Raw genomic sequence first — 21,939 nt, forward strand, 5'->3', positions numbered from 1 at the left:
GATTCATACATGAAATCTGCCACAGTGGTCATATCCATCAAAAAGAGCTTTACCTCAAGTATGTGGTTGTTCATTTAGAATTTTAGAGCTTTGAAAAAGAGACCATTCAGTGAAAGACCTAAGAGCCGCACACACTGAGCAAGCCCTCCTTGCACAAATTACGAAGTATTTCTCGAATGGACTTATTGTTTGTTTACATTACAGAATGCCATTTACTTTGTTATACTTGAACGTTTTGTGAGTACGTTTAATTACCAATTAAGGATTTTCAACTCATTTTTTCATTGGTCAAGTGTACTATTTTGTTCGCGCACCACGTGTTCATTGATCACTGCGTTATTCGCCCAGAGCACCATTCCATTTTTTCTCATCAGTGTATTTATAACCTGTGATAACTGTTTGTATATTGGTAATAGACTTTTGGGCATACTTGCAGTAAGTTTGGTTAAGCGGTTTGTTAGTCCTTAACTTTAAAAACTTGGACATAGATGAATATATATTACATCATTGGAGCCTTAATCATCTACAGCCACATAATTTGTTGACCAAACGAGTTAAAATGGCGAGCAAACAGATCTCTTCCACCATGCTCATATCATCCGCATTAGTGATGATGCCTGTGCTACCAGCCGGTGCATCGCCCAGTGAAGTCACAGCTTAACCCACAGCTGAACGTTTTGAAATAAGACCGAGGATGATCCGGTTGAATGAGAACACTCACACCCTTACGGACCGGCTTAGGGTTTGTGACCGGTTCCTGTCAAATCCATGCTTGATGATGAGAAGGAGCTTGACCGGGATCTTCAGCATTACCAAAGAGAAGGAGATGAAGGTCCCTCTAGATACCAGCACTCCCCTGTGATTTACGGGTTGATCTGATAAGAGACCAGCAATCCATGAAATGCAGTTCTTCTTCAATGCCCTCATTAACCGCATCAGGTACCCCAACCATCTCCACTTCCACCACCAACGCAGCACAGGCACAGTCCACCATCCTTCTCCTTTGCAGCTCCTCAGTGAGTTCAGGTTGATGACAGAGGATTATGAAGCAGACGATGAAGAACAGGAAGAAGAAGCGGTGTTCAAAGCTGCACCAGCAAAGGAATGAGTGAAGGATATTGTTGCAACAAGAGGTTAAAAAACAATACCCACTCTCTGGTTTACCACTTATTAATGCACTTCTTTCTGTGCAACATCCGCAAATCTTCCAGACGGTCATTATATATGATCCAGAATTGGATTGCATAGGAGACATGGAAGAGGCTCGTGCAGTTTCCTGCCACAACTCCTGCATTTGTTCTGCACTTCCAGAAATACAAGGCCCCAGCCAACACTCTGTATTTGGCTTTAGAGGCATCACAGGGTCTACTAAGTTGTTTCATTGGCGGTCCAGCACCACATTTGGGAGCTGTTCTTTCCTTAAACAACTACTCTTGTTTGTGATTCAGAAAAGTATACCATGGCTGCTACTCTGATAAAATCTCTAAACTTAGTTGCAATATTGAGCTTTGATGATCGGCGGATGTGGTCAGACATTGTCCCATACTTGGTCCTACCCTTTGACTTTTTCCTTGACGTCAAGACCATTCTGTGCGAATGGAAGCACATCTCCTCACCTGTCATTGACTCAGTAGTAGATGTGGCCAATATTTAAAAAAAAAAATGTATATTAACATTTTCTTAATTACATTACAAAAACATCGTTGAGCAGCAAAACGTGGTAACATTTTCAATGTAGCATCAGCATAATACACGAACGACCGTGATCGACAATCAAATAGTTGCATCATATTCTTATACATTACTGTGGGCCCCTTCCGGTGGTACAACCCTTGCACCCTCCATATGGGATCATTGTGAGTCAGAGGGAAAGCCCATAGTGTGCAAGCCATGGCTTCCATATTTTCCAAAATGTTTTGGGACAACCCCGTGCTTCATAGGTAGTCTTTTCCCCCAACGTATACATATCCAATTTTTTTTCCATTCTGTCTGAGATGTAATCACCGCTACCCCTCATGCCTTGGACAAGTCGCGTTTTGCCACCATTAATCCCAATTGAAGTAAAGTTAACTTTGGTTTGGGAGGTCAATTTCAGTTGATATTTCGAGCAGAACAAACTGCGGGTTAAGAGGAATCATCTCACCTAGAACAAGTCCCAGCTCCTCTAACAGGATGTTCCAATATCTTTGAATCTGAGAGCATTCCCACACTGTATGAAAGGATGTACTTGCCGTCGCTCTACAGCGCAGACAATCTGGTGTTTCCGCCCGTCCGATGGGTGCAGACGTGCCCTGTCATAGTATGCTCTGTGCAAGAATTTAAATTGGATCAGCCGGAGCCTGGATTTGATGGCTACCTCACGAGGTGCATCGACGCCATTTCCCAGTCCAGGTCCTCCAACGCACCCAGCTCTGATTCCCATTTGGCCTGCAGCTTTTGTAAAGTGTCTGGCTTGTTGTTAATGAGCATCCTATATGTCCATGAAACAGCCTTTTCTACGAGCTCTCCCATCAGGAGTCTCCCCTCCAGCGGTGCATATGTGAATGTCAGTGGTGTCTACATGTTGCGCTCGCCACGCATGGGCCAGCTGTATATATTTGTAGAATTGAGATTTGTTCATATTGTATTCAACCTGCAGATTTGAAAACGTAACCAGCTCTTTACAGTGTAATATGTCATTAAGTTGCGATATACCTAGTATATCCCATTCCCGGAAACCTTGTAATTTTTCAATTTTTTGGAGTCGATTACCCACCCAGAGCGGGGTTTCCTTAGTGACTCGACCATCCCATTTCATTTGTCTCTCAGCCTGCTTCCAGGCTGTTATTACAATCCATGTTGCAGTCAGGAGTTGGGCAGCTCCTTTACCCCCATATAGATGGTGTGTGTATGGGCGCTTGGTAAACTGAATATGTTCAAGTAAGTATGTGGGGTGATCCCTCTCTACATGTTGCCATTCATTCACAACAACTAAATGTGCTGCCCAGTAGTATGCCCTACGGTCAGGTAGGGCTATACCACCATTGTACTGAATGCGTTGCAATGTCGCCAGTGCTGTCCTCAGCTGCTTCCCTCCCCAGAGAAATATGCGGAAAGCAGATCATCAATTTTGTTAAACACCTCAACCTGTATGAGTTGGTAGGTGATTTGAAGCCCATACAAAAATTTGGGGAGCACTATCCTCTAATATACCGCTGCCCTGCCAAGCAGCGTTAGTGGCAGAGTCTTCTACCTTTCAACATCTGCTCGAAAATCCCTAAGCACCCTGTGAAGATTACGGTTCAACGCCATAATCGTGTTTGTTGTAACATATATCCCTAGGTATTCTATGCCTTCCCACGCTACCTGAAGTTGGCTGGGGCAGATGACATGGCCACCGCCCTCACCTACTGGATACAGGTAGAACTTACCCCAGTTAATTTTGTATCCCACATGTATACCACGGCTTTTGTGGACCTTCGGTCCGCGTTTGACCTAGTGCCCAGGAATAAGCTCTGGGAAGTCTTGATGGATTTGGGCATGCCTAAAGAGCAGGTGGCCCTGCTCATCAATCTGCACTCTAATACCTATGCAAAAGTAAGATGGGGGGCACCCGGAGAGACTACGGATAGCTTTAAAATCGATAAGCGGGTTAGACAAGGGTGTGTGTTGGCCCCCACCCTTTCCTCTTTATTTATCAACGGGGTGACCAAGTACTTTTCCAACTTTCCAACTGACGCCCCCTCCCTTGCTGGAATGAAAATCCCCCTCCTCATGTTCGCAGACGACACTCTTATCATCTCTAAAACGAGACAGGGCCTACAGTCCGCGCTGGCCCGCTTTGAGTGTTTCTGTAGCGAGCATGAGTTAGAGGTGAATGTCAGCAAGACCAAATTTATGGTTCTGCGAGGCCCAAAGGCCGTGAAGGCCAAGGTGTCGATGAGTGGAGCTATATTGGATCAAACGGAGGTGTTTACATATTTGGGTGTCACACTAAGTGAGAATATGAGCTGGAAACCCCAATTGGATCTTATGGCTCTGAAACATGCCCAACTGGGGGGAGCCCTATTGAAGGAGCATGCAAAATCTCTGACTAAACCCCTGGTCAAAATTTATGGCTCCAAGATAATTCCTGCAACTATTTATGGTGCAGAACTGTGGGGTTATAGTGATTTATCCACTTTGAGGGTGGCTCAGAATAGGTTCCTTAGAATGGCAACTGGGCTCCCACAATCAACACCTTCTATACCCCTACAGCTCGATTTGGGTGTTAAACCCATCGAGGATGTGGCACGGTATAGACCACTGGTGTTTTGGCGACGTCTGTTGACTACACCAGAATTATCTCTGTTTGCCGAGGCTACCCTTGAAGTGAGGGGGATTGAAGGGGCCCATCGGGTACCCTGGTTCTCTCATCTCAGAAAGCTTCTGATAAACTTGAGCTTGGAGGTGCTTTGGGTTGATCCAGCTGGTGCTACCTTCCCATCAAAAAAGGGTCTTAAAGACATTTACTGGCACTGGATTGGAGAGAGGAGATCTACTTTGGTTGTTGGCCCTATTATGTCTTTGGAATTTTTGGTTATTAAGGATGCCCCCAGATACGAGGCCTATTGGGACTTAATAACCAAGCCGAAAGATCGTAAATTGTACCACCAATTACGAGTTGGCTCGTTACCTGTGCGGGGGCTAACGCACTCCTGGTCCTCGGGGGGCAGTGATAAATGTCCTTTCTGTGAGGCAGCAGTAGAGAATATTGAACACATATTCTTCTGCTGCCCCATGTATTTGATACCCAGAAAAATTTGGCTTACACCGGTTTGCCGCTCATTAGGCACCAGATCTGCTATTGCAGTTATCAGGATCTTAAAAACTGATACTACTCCCCTTATCGTTATTGGTGTAGCAAAATTCCTGAGCTGGGCCTGGTCATTACGTAGTCGCAATTTGGAAAAATGAAGGTCCTATGTTACATGCTTTTATGTGTTTTTAATTGTAACATAGTATTGCTTATAGGTCATTATGGGTCTTTTTACATCATTGCTTAAATTTAATACCTTTTTTAATTCTGGTTTAAACTGTAAAGTATTTATTATCTTATTTACTAAATTGTATGAACTGTATTTTTATGTATTTTGTCTTTTATGATGCAAATCGAATAAAGACTTGTTTGATTTGATTGTGTACCATATGTCTCACAGCAGCCCATTATTGTGAGGAGTGTTGTCTCCGGGTTCGTGACATACAATAATATATCATCCGCATATAAAGATATGCGTTCGTCAGTCTCTACTTCTCCACTCGTAAATCCAGTGATGTCGGGGTGCAAACGGATCACACAGGCGAGTGGCTCTAACACCAGAGCAAAAAGCAGAGGTGATAGTGGGCAGCCCTGTCGGGTGCCCCTGCCTATTTGGGAATTCCCGTGACAGTACCCCATTTACTCTAACCCTGGCCACGGGTTTCTCATAAAGTACAGCTATCCATCGCCTGAATACCGGGTCGAATCCAAACTTCTGCATAACAGACATAAGAAAAGGCCAGTGGACAGTGTCAAATGCTATTTCAGCATCAAGGGAGAGGACCAGGTGTGGACCTTCTCGATCACGAACCACCTCCAACCAATTATCTAGCCTTCGCAGGCTTAGCCTCGTAAATCTCTTGGGAATGAAACCCAACTGGTCCCTGTGAATGAGGCCATTAATTACTACGGCAAGTCTATTTGCTAATATTCTTGCTAGTATCTTGGTCTCCATGTTTATGAGGGAAATAGGACGATATTAGCTACACGCCTGCGGTGGTCTGCCCTCTTTTGGAAGCACTACAATCGTGGCTGTACGCAAGTCTTTAGGTAGGCTTCCTGCCGTGTGCGCCTCCAGATATAGTTGGAGGAGGTGTGGGCTAAAAAGCGTTGCATGTTGCTTTGTTGCTTAAAGAATTCTGAAGGTAGCCCATTAGGACCCGGTGCCTTCCCAGTTTTCATTTGGCCAATAGCTAACGCAATTTCTTCCTTCGTAATTTTATTATCCAAAGTCTTGGATTCCTCATTTGTCAAATTAGGGAGCCGTATCCCTTGGAGATACTCTTGTATAAGGGGCATCTCGGCTAGACTACGCTGCGTGGAAAAGGCCCCATAGTAGTCTGCAAAGGCGTTGGCTATTGCAGTAGGGGTCATATGAGTCTGACCATCCTCTGTTTGGATCTGTGAAACCCATCTATTATCTAGATCCTTCTTACTAATCCATGCCAATAACCTACCAGTCTTGTCACCTACCTGGCCAATATGGGCTTTTGATAACGGTCACAGGTGGCAGCTTTTTCTTTATCAAATTTGGCTGAGAAGCACCCCTCCTCTAGGCAGGAATTGAGAATAGAATGCTGTATGTGGTCATTGATGTGAATGGCTTACTTGAATGCCACATGGACGATGGCCTACCGAAAATTAAGTCTGACACCAAGATGGCTAGATCCTTGATTGTCATTGTTTGGACAACAACACACCCTTAGTGCCCAATAGACTACATTCAACCACCTTAGCAAGGAGGTTGCCAGGCCTACCAATACCAGTCACCACATCAGTTCTACTTCCACCGGCCACAGTATCCTTGGTGTCTCTCGATCTCAAAGGAGATTCTTCAGCATTCCAGAGGTTGGAAAGGCTCCTAGTCCTGGTGGCAACGCACAATAAAGTGAGCCTGACTCCTCAGCAGTGCCATCCACTGTTTTCCTTGTTGCCTTTTTGCAGCACTCCCCGTGGTGGTATGGGGATGTCATGTTGCCCTACATCCCAACATGGCATTCACTCACATTGGTTTGGTGGATCCTAGAGATGTCTACTGAGCTACCACTGCCGATGGGGAGTCTTAAACACCACATATTCCTGTAGACTGAAATCTTCACCATGATTCAGAGAGGGCCCTTCGGATCTTGTTCACAAAGCCCAGCAAAACAAGGGATTTTGCTGGAGGTTCTTCGCTGTTAAGAGAATCAGGAGACTGACTAACTCTCTTGGACATATGCCAGATAAAGCAGTTGCTCAGAACAGATGATAGTCTTTCAAGAAATTGTCCAGTTTCTCCAATGAGGAGATTTAATGACGGCATTGGACTTACAGGGTGCATACTTTGATATTCCTACACATTGTATTCTAAGTTCCTGTGGTTCAAGTTAATCAGGCTACATAACCAGACTAAAGTCTTAACTTTTGGTCTAATATTTGTTTCAAGAATCTTCTGTGGGGTTTTCTTCAGAGAGGATGGTCATTGAATGCTTCCTTACCTAATTGTCTGGCTAATCGAGGTCAACTCCTGTTGACTTGCAAAGGTTTCTTTGCCTCTTTAACAGTCAAGGGTTATCCTTTATCTGAAATGTCAACTGTACTCTCATCCACTCAGCTGCTATTCTGATGAGCCATTTTAGGCATGTCTTCAGAGAAAGCCTTCCTGTCGAAATAATGCACTCTAAGGATCCTGTAAAGCAATTTGAAAAGATGATTTCAAATTTAATTCACCCTTCTATGTCTTCTTGCATCCCCTCATAACATTCAGCCAGCTTGGGATAAAGCCAGTGCAAAAAGAACTGGACAAACCGTGGTTTCAGGTGGTTTCAGGTTACAGATTACTGAGAAAGCCAACTCCAGGTAACTTCGCAGTTGACGAAAGCCCCTATATGGTGGCTAGAGATGGAACATCGCTGTGGTCCTCTGGTTTCAATCACAAGCTCCAGACTTTGTCATAACTACAGATGCTTCAATGGTTGAGATCATTAATAGGCTGACATTCCCCATTCCTTCTTCCCCAGTTCAGAAACCAACCTTTCACTAAATACTTTGCAATCCGCAGTTAGCACCCCTGGGGCAAAAACACACTTTCTTTATTGGCTGAAGTTTGGTTTTATTTCCAAGATGCAAATCTGCTTGTAATCCAACACTGCTCAGTAGGTTATCAGGCATGCTTTTGTATAACAGCATGGGGCTCCCTACTTAATGATTTAAGTACATTAGTCTATTTAAGATCCCCCTGGTGGAGATCTGTAGTTGCAGGTAATGCAACACACTTACTACCCTACCATTTAGCTAGAAAAACCTAACCTCACCTGTGACAGTTCCATGTTCATCCTCGATACAATCTACACTTTAAAAGAGTCTGTGAAGCGCAGTGCTCTGTTACAAAATTAGCAGAAAATGTCATTATAAACCCACATAGTACATTTACGGCATTTTGTTTGTCTAGCATCAAACACACCCCTCCTAATCTTTTATACATGGTGTGCAACTAGCAATAATCCTACTTGAAAGGTTCCTTTTATTTGTTGAAATTAAAGACTAAATAGACTTTACGATAGATTATGGCTACTTCTAACCACAAATTCTTCTCCTTAGAATACTCCTGAGATGCTAGACTGGATCCAGAAAGCTTTCACTGGGAATGCTCTCACAAGCCGGTATGTAGCACCGTGCGGCTCCGCACTGGCTCCATGCTGCCCTAAAAGTGATGGCGCAGTGCTGTTTTTAAGTGCAACTGCTGCACTTTTCCGTTCTTTCCGAGCCTTTCAAATTGCATCCAGAGCTCCTCTCTGAATTTCGCCTGCCTTTCAACAACTCCTAAAACAGAAAAATCTAGTCTGCTAGGAAGCAATGTCCCCTTCTAAGACTACAGGTTTCAAATCAATCAGTGACTGTAGAAAACAGATGTTGGTCATGTAACTGCAAAAGGTGTGTCTCTGGTGTTTGGGCTCGGGACAAGACTCAAAGTCATGCAACAAGTGGACATGTCGGTGAGCATAAGTGGAAGACTCCACCTGCTGAACCCACGGGTCTGCGGATAATTGGAGGCAGTATTGAGACGCCTACCTGCTCATTTTTGTCTCTCTCGCGGTATCCTCTAAAGTCTGGACCTCTGTGCAAGGGCCGTTACAATTTTTGACTGGCTGATTGCGTTTTAAGTAAATTCTTGTCCTGATGATGACCGCCTAGTTACCCAGCAGTCGAAACGCTGTTGACGCCCCTCTGTGGCCATAATTTTGAGAAGGACACATTATCTTGTCTTTGTTGTTCCTTGTAGATATCATGTTTGTTTGTTAGCCACGTGTTTGGCATGTGAATTGTGTTTTTTGTTCTGCCAACATTTTTCTTGAGCGTTTATGTTCCTTGGATTGTTTTTATAAAAAAATGAAATACATGCATAATACATTCTTACTGCTTTTGTAAATTCATCTATGTGTATCTAGGCTTCTTCTTTTTCTTTCTTTTCTTTTGCAATTTATTTATGTTACAATTGTTCACCTGAACCATTTGTTTGCTGCTATAATTAGTTGTCCCTGGTTCAGGGGTGTTGGATAGCCCTTGTAGCTGGTTAATCAAAGAAAGTAGAGGCACACTCCTTAAGTACTTTTGGTTTCTGCCAAACCGTTTCCTCAGCAGTTTTGGAAATTCTAAAGCATATAGGCAAATCAGTGTACGTGGCCACTGCTGCAAATTACTATAGTCCTTTCAAGGCTGGGTATGTGGATCTGGCGGGCAATGCGTAGGCCACCAAAGGCATCGTCCTCACAGTCCTCTTCACCTGTAGAAACAACCATCAAGCTGCTTTAGCTTGCCATTAGTAGTGCACAACCGCCTTGTACGAGGCACTATCCAGCACTTTCTCAGAGGGTGGCGATCCATCATGTCTGACGGATGGGTCCTTCATTCCATTCAGCATACCCTTTCTTTCTACTTCGCCGACTCTTCCCTCCCGCATTGGAATGAATCTCAGAGGGACACCTGTCCATTTTGTTGCAAATGGTGCAAGTTTAACTTTCCAACTGAACCATCAAGGGGGTTGGAGGTTTCTTACACTTGCTGTTTCCCCATGCTAAAAAAGGATGGGGCCTTTAGCCCACCTTGCATGTTCATCCTATGAATGCCTTTCTACAGAAGGACAAATTCAAAATGTTTATGCTGGCTCAGATTCTGTCTGACCTTGCCTAGGGAAACAGGGATGAGTGGGCAGTAGTTACTAGCCATCAGGCATGGATGGCATACCCTTATTTATAACAGTTGTAAGATGTCTTAGATACAGAGATATCTAGGCACCAACTTGTAACTCAAAGAAGCCATAACTTCCTAGAATAATGTGAGCATATTAGTTGGGTCTGATATAGCAAAGGATGTCCCCACTCTGTGTTTATGGAGAAATGTGTTGATACATAAGGCCCTTTGTTCTTTACAGTCCACAGCTGGGTGGACTCCACACGTCTTGCTGGTGACAGAGTAAGTCTCCAGCTCACTGGGTAGACCATAAAAATATTTTCTTGGGAAATGAATCTCTATTTTTGTTGTTAAATCACATTTGGTTGAAATATTTTCTTAGGAAATGAACCACACTATGTGCTCCTTTTAAATCATATCTGCCTGGACATTACATATAGGATCATGGGAATTAAGTATGTCTGACTGCATTGAAAACTGTAACAAGGGGTGCATCTTAAAGTTGTGTACGTTTCTCTGGATTCATCTTTAATCTGAAACTCTGCCATGCACTCTTCTTTTTTTGACTCTACAGGAACAAATAACCTACGTCAAGTTGACTGTAAGGGTGTAAACCTGAGTGTTAGACGGGGACCTGAAGGGTCGACCGAGTACAGGGGCAGAAGCCTCCGGTGAGGGCCGTCTCCGGCGATCGTACAGACAAGTAACTTCCCCCCCACAAATGGACACCACACAAGGATGAGATCGGCACACTTTATATAGGGTTCTTGAGGCAAAGTTATCAACGATACAGTGGGGGCAGGACACGAGGATCCTCCCAATTCTAGTCTCTGTAGGGAAAGGGGTAGCGGGACAGTCTTGGTACCGGTCCGGTACAAGGGCGGCCAGAAGGAGCTCACAATCCTCCAGCTCAGGAGTATGCAAGGTCGGGCCACGGCAGCGCCAGCAGGCTAGGATGATAGTTCTCGGCAAGGAGGGCCGCGGCAGCGCCAGCAGGCTAGGATGACTTTCACGTTGCAGAAGGCCGCGGCAGCGCCAGCAGGCAAGAGCGATGGTTCACGAGGATGGGCTGCGGCAGCGGCAGCAGGTCCCGACGAAGATGCACGTTGCAGAGGGCCGCGGCAGCGCCAGCAGGCTTCGGAGAGGGTTCACAAGGCAAGGCTGCGGCAGCGCCAGCAGTCCGTCAAGGATGAGTTCTTAAAGGTGTCTCTCGACTCCAGGATACAACTGCCTTCCTGCTCTGGAGTGCCCCAGTTATAGGTCTGGCCTCCTTTGATGTCCGGACCCTCGCGCTTGGAGGTCGGGAGGTCCGGGATGAGGGAGTCCAGACACCCAGCAGGGGGGTGGAGCCAGCGCCCGGGGAGGCTGGGGGCGATCGGCACCTGGCGGGGGAGAGCCATCGACACTCCTTTCTCCCATTGACCTGCCAAGTGGTCTCTTCACCTCCCGGGAGGATGGTGGTGCCTCGATGTCGGGGCCTGGCCAGGCCCGGGGTTGGGGTCGAGCTGAGGCTACGCGGCCTCGTGATGTAGTGTCCAAGATGGCGGCTGGGCCGGGGCAATGGTGCTGATGGAGGCCCGGGCCAGCCAATACGGGGGTGTTCGGGAGCAGGCGTCCCGTTGGGGACGGGTTGCGGGTTGCCTCGGTGGGTTGTAGGGATGGTTCCTTCTGAGGATACAGGGAGAGCCGGTGTCCAGGCCCGATCATGCAGGGAGGGAGCGGGCCTTCCACGAGGCCTGTCCAACATGCGTCCCCCCCAGCTGAAGGCAGGGAGAGTCACCCATCCTCTTGGGTACTCTCCTCGCCGAGGCGGAAAAAGCGTGACAGGCCGTCCGCGTTGGCGTGGTCCTGGCCAGGACGATGCTCCACAGTGAAGTCCATCCCCTGTAATGAGATGGACCATCGCAACAGTTTTGGGTTCTCCCTCCGCATTTGCATCAGCCACTGCAGGGGTCGGTGGTCGGTCTGTACCCTGAAATGAGTACCGAAGAGGTAGGGCCGGAGTTTCGTGAGGGCCCATACCACTGCGAAGGCCACCCGCTCGATGGTGCTCCAGCGCTGTTCTCGAGCTAGCAGGCGTCGGCTGATGAAGGCCACTGGCTGATCGACTCCCTCGGCGTTGAGTTGAGAGAGGACCGCCCCAATGCCATGATCTGAGGCGTCCGTCTGGACTATGAATTCTCGGCTGTAGTCGGGGGCCTGGAGCACGGGGGCGGTGCACATGGCGGTCTTCAACTTCTCGAAGGCCGCTTGACAGTCCGGAGTCCAGTTAACTGTTTTGGGGTGTTTCTTGGATGTGAGTTCTGTGAGGGGCCCCACAATGCTGCCATAGTCCTTTACAAACCGCCGGTAGTATCCGGTGAGCCCCAGGAAGGCTCGGACCTCGGTTTGGGTGACAGGTGGTTGCCAGGACTGGATGGCAGCGATCTTGAGCTGAAGGGGGGCCACCAGACCACTCCCCACTTGGTGTCCGAGGTAGGTCACGGACCCCTGGCCAATCTGGCATTTGCTGGCTTTGATGGTGAGGCCGGCCTGCTGGAGGGCGTGCAGGACTTCTCGGAGGTGATGGAGGTGGTCAGCCCAGTGGCGGCTGTACACAGCAATATCGTCCAGGTAGGCGGCGCTGAATTCTTCGAGACCCGCTAGTACCTGGTTCACGAGTCGTTGGAAGGTAGCTGGAGCGTTTTTCATACCGAATGGCATCACTTTGAAGTGGTAGTGGCCATCCGGGGTAGAGAAGGCGGATCGTTCTTGGGCTCTGGGGGTGAGGCCGATTTGCCAGTAGCCCGCTGTTAGATCGAAGATGCTCAGGTAGCGGGCAGCCCCCATGCGGTCAACCAGCTCATCTGCCCGGGGAATGGGGTGAGCGTCGGTTCTGGTAACGGCATTTAGGCCCCGATAGTCCACACAGAACCGGAGCTCGGGGGCAGCGCCCGGGGCGGCAGCCTTGGGGACCAGTACGACTGGGCTGGCCCAGGGGCTGTCGGATGGTTCGATCACTCCTAACGCCAGCATTTTGGTGACTTCGTTCTGGATGCAGGCATGTACCCGATCTGGCACCCGGTACGCCCTGTGTCGAATAGGTGGACTATCCCCGGTGTCCACGTCGTGAAGGCACCAGGGGGTGACCCCGGGGGTGAGGGAAAACAGGTTGGCAAATTGTAGCAGGAGAGCTCGGCAGTCTTGGCGTTGCTCCGGGGCCAAAGCGTCGGAGAGTCTGACCCCTTCCACTGAGCCATCTTGTTCGCGGGTCCTCAGTAGGTCAGGGAGAGGCTCGGAGTCTTCTTCCGTCCCACTATCTGTTGCCATCAGTAGGCTGAGTTCCGAGCGTACGAAGTGGGGTTTAAGTCTGTTGGCGTGGAGGACCCTGAGGGGATTCCGGGGGGACTCCATGTCGATCAGGTAGGTGACGGGGCTCTTGCGCTCTATCACCTTGAAGGGTCCTGTCCATTTGTCCTGCAGGGCACAGGGTTCGACCGGGGACATCACCCAGACTTGTTGTCCCGGTTTGAACTCGATGGAGGAGGCATGCTGATCGTACCATTTCTTCATGTCCTCTTGGCTGGCCTCAAGGTTGGCTTTGACGAGCTCCCTGAATCGCCGGGTCTGGTTGCGGAGGGTCAGGAGATATTTGTACACATCAGGAGGAGTCTTCTGGGGGGCCATCTCCCATCCTTCCTTGACCAGGCTGAGGGGACCCCGGACTGGGTGTCCGTACAGGAGCTCAAAGGGGCTGAAGCCGAGGGACTTCTGGGGGACTTCTCGATAGGCGAATAGGAGGCACGGGAGCAGCACGTCCCATTGGCGACGTAGGGGCTCTTCCAGGCCCATGATCATTCCCTTGAGAGTGCGGTTAAACCGCTCGACCAGTCCATTTCCTTGCGGGTGATAAGGGGTCGTGAATTTGTAGGTGACCCCGCACTGTTGCCAGAGAGACCTCATGTACTTCGAGATAAAGTTCGTGCCCCTGTCGCTGACGACTTCCCGAGGGAAGCCCACTCGAGAGAAGATCCCCATCAGGGCTCGGCCCACCACGGGGGCTGTCACGGTTCGAAGGGGAATGGCCTCGGGATAGCGGGTGGCGTGGTCCACCAGGACCAGGATGAACCGGTGCCCCTGTGCCGTTCGGAGGTCCAGGGGCCCCACAATGTCTATTCCCACCTGTTTGAATGGGGTGGTGACGACGGGGAAGGGTTGCAAGGGTGCTTTGATCTTTCGGCCGCTCTTCCCGCTGGCCTGGCAGGTGGGGCAGGCCCGGCAGTGGTTGGAGACATCATTTCGCATTTTGGGCCAGTAGAAGTGAGTTACAAGGCGGTTGTACGTTTTGTCTTGCCCCAAGTGCCCAGCGAGGGGGACATCGTGTGCCAAGTTCAAAAGGAAGTCTCTGAAGCGGAGGGGTACTACCAGCACCCGACTGGCCCCCAACTCAGCAATTCTTTGCTCACTGTAGAGCAGGTCATTGTCCCATTAAATCCAGTGGGCCCCTGAGGTGTCTCCTACGCTCTGGGCGAGGGCTTGCTGCCGGAGTCCCTCGAAGGAGGGACAGGTTCTCTGCTCTTGTCGGAATTGTTCCTTGGTGGGACCACCCTCTTGACGCCACGGGGCCAATTCGGGAAGGTCCTGGAGTTGAACGGGCCCCTCTTCGTTTTGTTCGGGGGGATTGGCCCTCAGGGCGGCTCCCTCTGGGACGATCGGGGGAGGAGGCTCTGGCCATTCTTGTTCTCTGGAACTGGGGATGGCGCGGGCGGTCATGGACCGGGTCGTTACGCAGGCCCACTCAGGGAGGCCCAACATCCCCCAGGTGCTCTCTTCTTTCGACGGCTGCCCAGGGGGAACTCTCGAGGTCGTTCCCCAGGAGGCAGTCCACAGGTGCATCATCGCGGACAGTCACTTTCAACATTCCGGACACTCCTCCCCACTCGAAGGGGACGCAGGCCATCCGACAGGCTTTCTGAGTTGTCGGCTGACCGGACGGGGCAAAGGATGTTTGGCAAGATCTGATCCGGGGTCACCAGATGACAGCGGACTGCCGTCACACTGGCCCCGGTGTCGCGTAGGGCTTCAGCCCAGCGTCCATTATTGTTGACCCACTGGCTGTATTTCTGCATATTGGCGGGTAGGGGGGGCCCGCGGAATCATGTCTCTTTCCCCTAGGCAGACCAGGGACATGGCGGCTGGTTCCCACTCGGGCTGGTCGGTTTCGTACTCCTCAGGGTCTTCTGGGGTTTGCTCTTCCCCCAGGGCAGCGGCAGCGACCTGGCGGGGCACAGGGTTCTGGTTCTTCGGGCAATTAAGATCATTGGCGTAGTGGCCGGGTCGCTGGCATCGGTGGCAAGTAACGTTGGCCCGGAACCCTGGGCGCATCGGGGTGTTTCCCCTGCCGGCCAGGGGCGGGGTGTTGCTGGCGGGAGCCACCGGGACGGCGTCTCTGCACCCGACCCTGCCCTCCTCCTCCCCCTCGGGGGCGATGGGGTCCTTGGTTGGTTCTGTTTGGTTCGCTGGGCCCGTTTCGGGCAACTCGGGTGCTTTCCCATCGGTCAGCTTCAGCAGCGAGTTGCCGAGGTTCAGTCAGTTTACTGTCGAGGAGGTGTTGCCTGAGCTCGACAAAGCAATTGTTAGAAAGGTGCTCCCACACAATAAGGTCAAAGAGTTGCTCGTACGTGGTCACCTTGCTGCCCTTGATCCACCCCTCGAATGCTCGGCTGAAGAAGTTCACGTACTCCACCCAAGTTGTACCCGGGATCCGTTTGCAGTCGCGGAACCGCTGGCGGTACATCTCGGGCGTGAGTCCGTATCGAGTGAGGAGGGCGGCTTTCATGTGGTCGTAGGATGTCTGATGGTCCGGGAGTTGCAGCAGGGCGTCTCGCCCTTCGTTGACGAACCTCCCCCATAACCCGGCTCCCCAGTCGCTCCAGGGAATCCGGTGGGAGATCATGGCTACCTCATAGGCTTTGAACCATTGCTGGATATCATCGTTCCGGTAATACTCTCTGACGACATCCTTGGGGATGTGGACTTTAGGGTCTGTAGTGGCAGGAGTGTTCGGGCGCTCGGGAACCCCGAGATCTTTGTTCTGTTTCCGAAGCTCTATTTCTTTTAGGTTGCGCTCATGTTCGTAGGCTAGCTTTTTCTCTTCTAACTCTCTCTGTCTTTGTTTCTCTTCCCGCTCTTCTCGGAGCCGCAAGTGTTCCAACGTTATTTTTTGTTCCACCAACTTCAGTTCTCCATCCAAACGAAATCGAGCCAGCTCCAATCTATGGAGCCTGCTTTTTTCCCGTTCTCGGATCTCCTCTGGGGAGAGACCCGACCTTCTTTCTTTCGTCGGAGTGGTGCTCGTTTCCGGTGTCTCGAGGCTTTGGTTTTGGGGTATGGCCGTACCCGTCTCTGCCCAAGATTCCAGGGCCTTTTTGAAGTCCTCTTTCGTGCTCAGTCCTGTGGTAGCAATGCCTAGTTCTATGCAGAACTGCTTTAGTTCTCTGTGGTTGTACTCTTCTAGTTTCTCCATCTGGAATTTTTCTGTGGTTCTGCTCTCTTTTGTTGTCATTGTGGTTGAGTCGTGGGGTGAGTTACTCTCTGTACGATTACGCGTTGGTTCGGATCGCGCCGCTGGCCACCAATGTTAGACGGGGACCTGGAGGGTCGGCCGAGTACAGGGGGAGAGGCCTCCGGTGAGGGCCGTCTCCGGCGATCGTACAGACAAGTAACTTCCCCCCCACAAATGGACACCACACAAGGATGAGATCGGCACACTTTATATAGGGTTCTTGAGGCAAAGTTATCAACGATACAGTGGGGGCAGGACACGAGGATCCTCCCAATTCTAGTCTCTGTAGGGAAAGGGGTAGCGGGACAGTCTTGGTACCGGTCCGGTACAAGGGCGGCCAGAAGGAGCTCACAATCCTCGAGCTCAGGAGTATGCAAGGTCGGGCCGCGGCAGCGCCAGCAGGCTAGGATGATAGTTCTCGGCAAGGAGGGCCGCGGCAGCGCCAGCAGGCTAGGATGACTTTCACGTTGCAGAAGGCCGCGGCAGCGCCAGCAGGCAAGAGCGATGGTTCACGAGGATGGGCCGCGGCAGCGCCAGCAGGTCCCGACGAAGATGCACGTTGCAGAGGGCCGCGGCAGCGCCAGCAGGCTTCGGAGAGGGTTCACAAGGCAAGGCTGCGGCAGCGCCAGCAGTCCGTCAAGGATGAGTTCTTCAAGGTGTCTCTCGACTCCAGGATACAACTGCCTTCCTGCTCTGGAGTGCCCCAGTTATAGGTCTGGCCTCCTTTGATGTCCGGACCCTCGCGCTTGGAGGTCGGGAGGTCCGGGATGAGGGAGTCCAGACACCCAGCAGGGGGGTGGAGCCTGCGCCCGGGGAGGCTGGGGGCGATCGGCACCTGGCAGGGGAGAGCCATCGACACTCCTTTCTCCCATTGACCTGCCAAGTGGTCTCTTCACCTCCCGGGAGGATGGTGGTGCCTCGATGTCGGGGCCTGGCCAGGCCCGGGGTTGGGGTCGAGCTGAGGCTACGCGGCCTCGTGATGTAGTGTCCAAGATGGCGGCTGGTCCGGGGCAATGGTGCTGATGGAGGCCCGGGCCAGCCGATACGGGGGTGTTCGGGAGCAGGCGTCCCGTTGGGGACGGGTTGCGGGTTGCCTCGTGGGTTGTAGGGATGGTTCCTTCTGAGGATACAGGGAGAGCCGGTGTCCAGGCCCGATCATGCAGGGAGGGAGCGGGCCTTCCACGAGGCCTGTCCAACATTGAGTCAGCTACAGCACCAAACTCCACTGTAAGGCTGCCACCAGCCATGGTCTGCGAAAGAGTGGTTGATGGGCGTCTACCCTCGAGCCTACAGGGTGGGAAACCACAACAGGCATACCAAAGTTCTCGTTGTAAATCACTACTTCTGTGTTTCGGGGAAGGGATTTGGAATCTGGAGCCCCACAAACTGTTGCCAAAAGATAAACCGCATGGTACCCTCAGGAGAAAGAGTACAGGTGTTGGAAAATCAATAGATCAGGTTTTAGTGTGCTAGTGTATGAAAAAAGCGAGAAACGCTTTAGAATCAGAAGGTTGGTCTATATTAAAAGCACCCTTGCCTTTAATACGCAACTGCTTTGGTTTCTAAGATTGGATGGCAAGAGACCTTGCATTCGAGTACGTTTTTCGTTTCCATAGTTTAGAAATAAAGGATGTACTACAACGAAGGCTTCCTTGCTGTCCGACCTTGATTTGATATAAAAGCAAAAAGAGGACTTGTTGAAGGCAAAGGAGCCTTCAATATAGGCAAACTTTAATTTGTATGAAAAGAAAGGAAAAAAAAGAAACAAAAATACATGGCCCCAGTAGCACTGCTTGGAAAATGCTGGGATCTTCAAAGGATACAGCAGGGAAAAGAGTGCAGAGCGGGAGTTGCAAGGGTAAACACAGGGAAAAGAGGGAGGGGCAATATGCAGTTAGAGGGTAAGAAATCTCAATGGTGACCCACACAGGAAAAACGGTAGAGGAAGGAATACGAGGGGAGGAAGCAATACGAGGGTGAGGTGGCACTAGCGGAGGGATGTGCCTAAAGAAGGAGCATCACACAACGACACAGAGAATGAACACACGAACACACGAACGTTATGTTCTGCAGATTTGTAGAGCGAAGAATCTCCCCGGAGGGTAGTCTGTCGCTGAGCAGGTGCGAGTCTAGGCACACCAAGGGCCTAGTGGGACTACTCAAAAAGCTAGGTCTTCAGTTTCTTGCAAAATTCATGGAGTGTGGAGGAGGCTATTATGTGTAGCGGCAGGTCGTTCCATACTTTAGGAGCAAAATGAATGGAAAGTGAAAAAGACAGGAACAAGTCCTGAGCTGCCTACAGAAGGGTTAGCTAGTAGGCTGCGTTATAAAATAGTCCCTCAAGTTTTGCAATACAAACAGCTGAAAATGGAAGGATACACCCAAAAACATTAGGTGAGCCCAGCGGTCAAAGTATATAAAGAAAAGTACGGTGGACCTGGCTAAAAAGAACAAAATATTATGCAACTATTTTGTTGGCCTTTCGCTTAATAGTATCTGCATATAAAATATAATCCACATACCTTAAATGAAAAATCAATGCAACTTGAATTGATCTGTGAGAAGTGTATTTTCCTAGAAGGTCTGTTTAGTTGGTAAAAGCGATCACTTCAGATGTTTGCAGGTGTAACCAGACGGTCACTAATTTGAATCCTTCTCGGTACCATCAGGGAAATGTTGACTTGTATTTATAGTGGTAAGATGGCCAAGCCTGTGACTGAAAGCCTTGCAAATAATACATTTGTTTAAAAAAATTTATTCCACACAGTATAAGATAGGTTCTAAATGCAAAAAGAACAATTGATATGCAGAACAATGTCATACATTCATCCCAGTACAGATATCTGGGCCTAAATACAATGTTTTTTTTTTTCTCACCATGCCTTTCCTGTTTGAACCCAGCCATATGCAAATCATTCTTGACCCTGTGCCCCATGGGAACAGTCCACCCGAAGTGCCAGGCCAGGTCCTCCCTGGACTGGAAACAAGCATCCTAGGACCGGTTTCGGGCTTTTAGCCCTCATTAGCCAGGATAGCTTGACTCCAGTGGCATGGAGAGCAAGTGACCCACATCTGAACATACTCGTCCCACTCTGGTGACAAATGCAAAAAGAATAAGTGATTAACACCTTCAGCGCGGCGCGAATTTTCGCGCTGTGCTGGAGGTTCTAATGAGCCAACGGGCTCATGACTGAATGGTTCCGTCATGAGCACAGGCCAACCGACGATCATGACGGAACGGTTCCGTCATGAGCATCGAAGGGGTTAACAGAATGCAGAACAAGATAGGTTCTACACAGTGTAACTAGGCTGCTGTAACGTGCTAAAAGCTTTTGTTTAAATGTTTAAAGTGCTTCCAAAAGTTTTGATTTTAGTAGCATGCTGAATGTACTCAGTGCAAACCGTTTTTTTATAGGTTTCCATTAAAAACCCACATTCCAGATTAAATCAATCATATCATTTGTAAAGCGCACTACTCACCTGTAAGGGTCTTAAGGCGCTGGGGTGGGGAATGCTGCTACTGCTCGAAAAGCCAGGTCTTGAGGAGTTTTCTGAAGGTCAGCAGGTCTTCGGTCTGCCGTAGGTGGATGGGGAGGGTGCTCCAGGTCTTGGCAGCAAGGTGGGAGAATGATCTGCCACCGGAGGTCGCTCTTCAGAAGTGGGGTACTGTGGCGATGGCGGCGGAGCAGAGCTGGCGGGTGGGGGGTGTAGAAGCTGAGTCGTCTGAGGTACGTTGGTCTTGTGTTGTGGAGAGCCTTGTGTGGGTGGGTGAGGAGCTTGAAGGTTATCCTCTTGTTGACCGGGAGTCAGTGCAGGTCTCTCAGGTGCGGTGTGACGTGGCTGTGGCGAGGGATGTCGAGGATCAGGCGTGCAGAGGCGTTCTGGATGCGTTGGAGCCGTCTCAGGAGTTTGGCCGGGCTCCTTCGTAGAGGGCATTTCCATAGTACAACCTGCTGCTGACGAGTGCCTGGATTCCTGGGTTCCGTCAATTAAAGCCCACACTGGCTCCCAAGCAGCCTGTAGATTTGCTGGTGAGCCAATTGCACACATGTACATTTCTTTCACATAGCAGGTACCCTGGAGAGCAGGCCTGTTTGACTTTAGCTGCCTCTCCCTTCTCTAACCTCACAGCAGAGGAGGTCCCTTCTTCTGCCCTTTCAATCTTCAGCAACTCAACGGTGCAGGAACAGTTGATTTTTAAACAAAAAGTATGTGAACTGTTTGTATCAAATTTTTAAAGCTTTGGAATGTCGCCCCCCACGTGACCATGCCCACTTCGACCTCTGGGTGAGATTGAATTATCTCACTGAGACGTGATTGACAGTCTCAAGCCACGGGCTGAAAGAGGCGGACCCAAAACAGACAGTGGTTGAAGTGGGTGACGTAACGCCGGCTGTAGGTCAGATCGACAGCTGCAACCGAGGCCTAAAAATGCAGAGGAATGTTCAGCTGCTGGAGGGCGGGGCCTTACCTCTGCACATCCCAGGCAGATAGATCTTTCAACTCGAGACCAAGCAGACACTCCGTTTGCGCGCATCCTGTGGGCGATAGCAAGGTTAATGTCTCTCTTTTACACCAATGAAATCTGGGTTCACTTCTGCCCTGGCCGCATGTCGTCCTTGTGCTCGTAAATCTCAGTGCCCTGGGAGATCTGCGCGCCGCTTTTAATAACAGACACTTTTGTGCATTTAATTGACTTATTCAAAAGTGCTGGACAGGCACCAATGAGCGTATGGGGGAAAGGTAACTTGATTTTTTCCGCAGGGATTTACAAAGACATTCATATGATTTACAAATAATATTGTCCCTCGTAAGCTGAGCACTTAAAATGAAAGGAAATATAACGTTTTTTTTCTAGCATGACCTCTGAGTATTCATCCTGTTTGCTTAACTGTTAGTCTTAATACTATTTTTAGTTTCACTGGGAACGGCAGTGTTTTGTTAGAAAAGTTATTTTAAGGGGATTTTCGTGTTTTATTATGAAATATATTGTGCAATTGATTAAGGTTTAAGTCCCCTTAGTAATGTTCGTTTATTTATCTCCTTTACGAGCCTTGTCTGTTGGGAGCACCATAATGATCCCTAAACTCGGGGGCTTTGCAGGAGACTGGCTCAGGATTGACGGAGCAGCGCCCCCTGCTGCTCTGAATTCACTCTCAGGCGCAGCATTCTCTCATACAAGAGGCGCTGCTGTTGCCCGTTGCCTTTCTATTTTGCCGAGTAGTAAAGGCTGATTCGCGTTCCTGTTGGGCCTAGCTTGCTTTTCTCACCCAAACTGAGATAAAGAAAATTGAGGCTGTTAATCACTCTGCCCAGTACCCCAGGGACTTTTTAAGGATTTTGGGGCCCGGGGCCGATATTTTTTAGGGGGCCCCTGTTCAGAACAGTTTTGAATTTATGATCCAGTTTCAGCTTTGTCATGCCCTCTTAGGCCAGGTCACTGGCAGTG

General features: G+C 49.6%; 1 protein-coding gene across 3 annotated transcripts in view; it reads left to right on the forward strand.

The window, feature by feature from the left end:
• Positions 1-21,939, forward strand: part of LCLAT1 (lysocardiolipin acyltransferase 1) — a 554,842-nt gene that overhangs the window by 370,029 nt on the left and 162,874 nt on the right. The window lies entirely within an intron of this gene.

Source organism: Lissotriton vulgaris, chromosome 6 (assembly GCF_964263255.1).
Source record: "Lissotriton vulgaris chromosome 6, aLisVul1.2, whole genome shotgun sequence".
In the NCBI taxonomy this organism is placed as follows: domain Eukaryota; kingdom Metazoa; phylum Chordata; class Amphibia; order Caudata; family Salamandridae; genus Lissotriton; species Lissotriton vulgaris.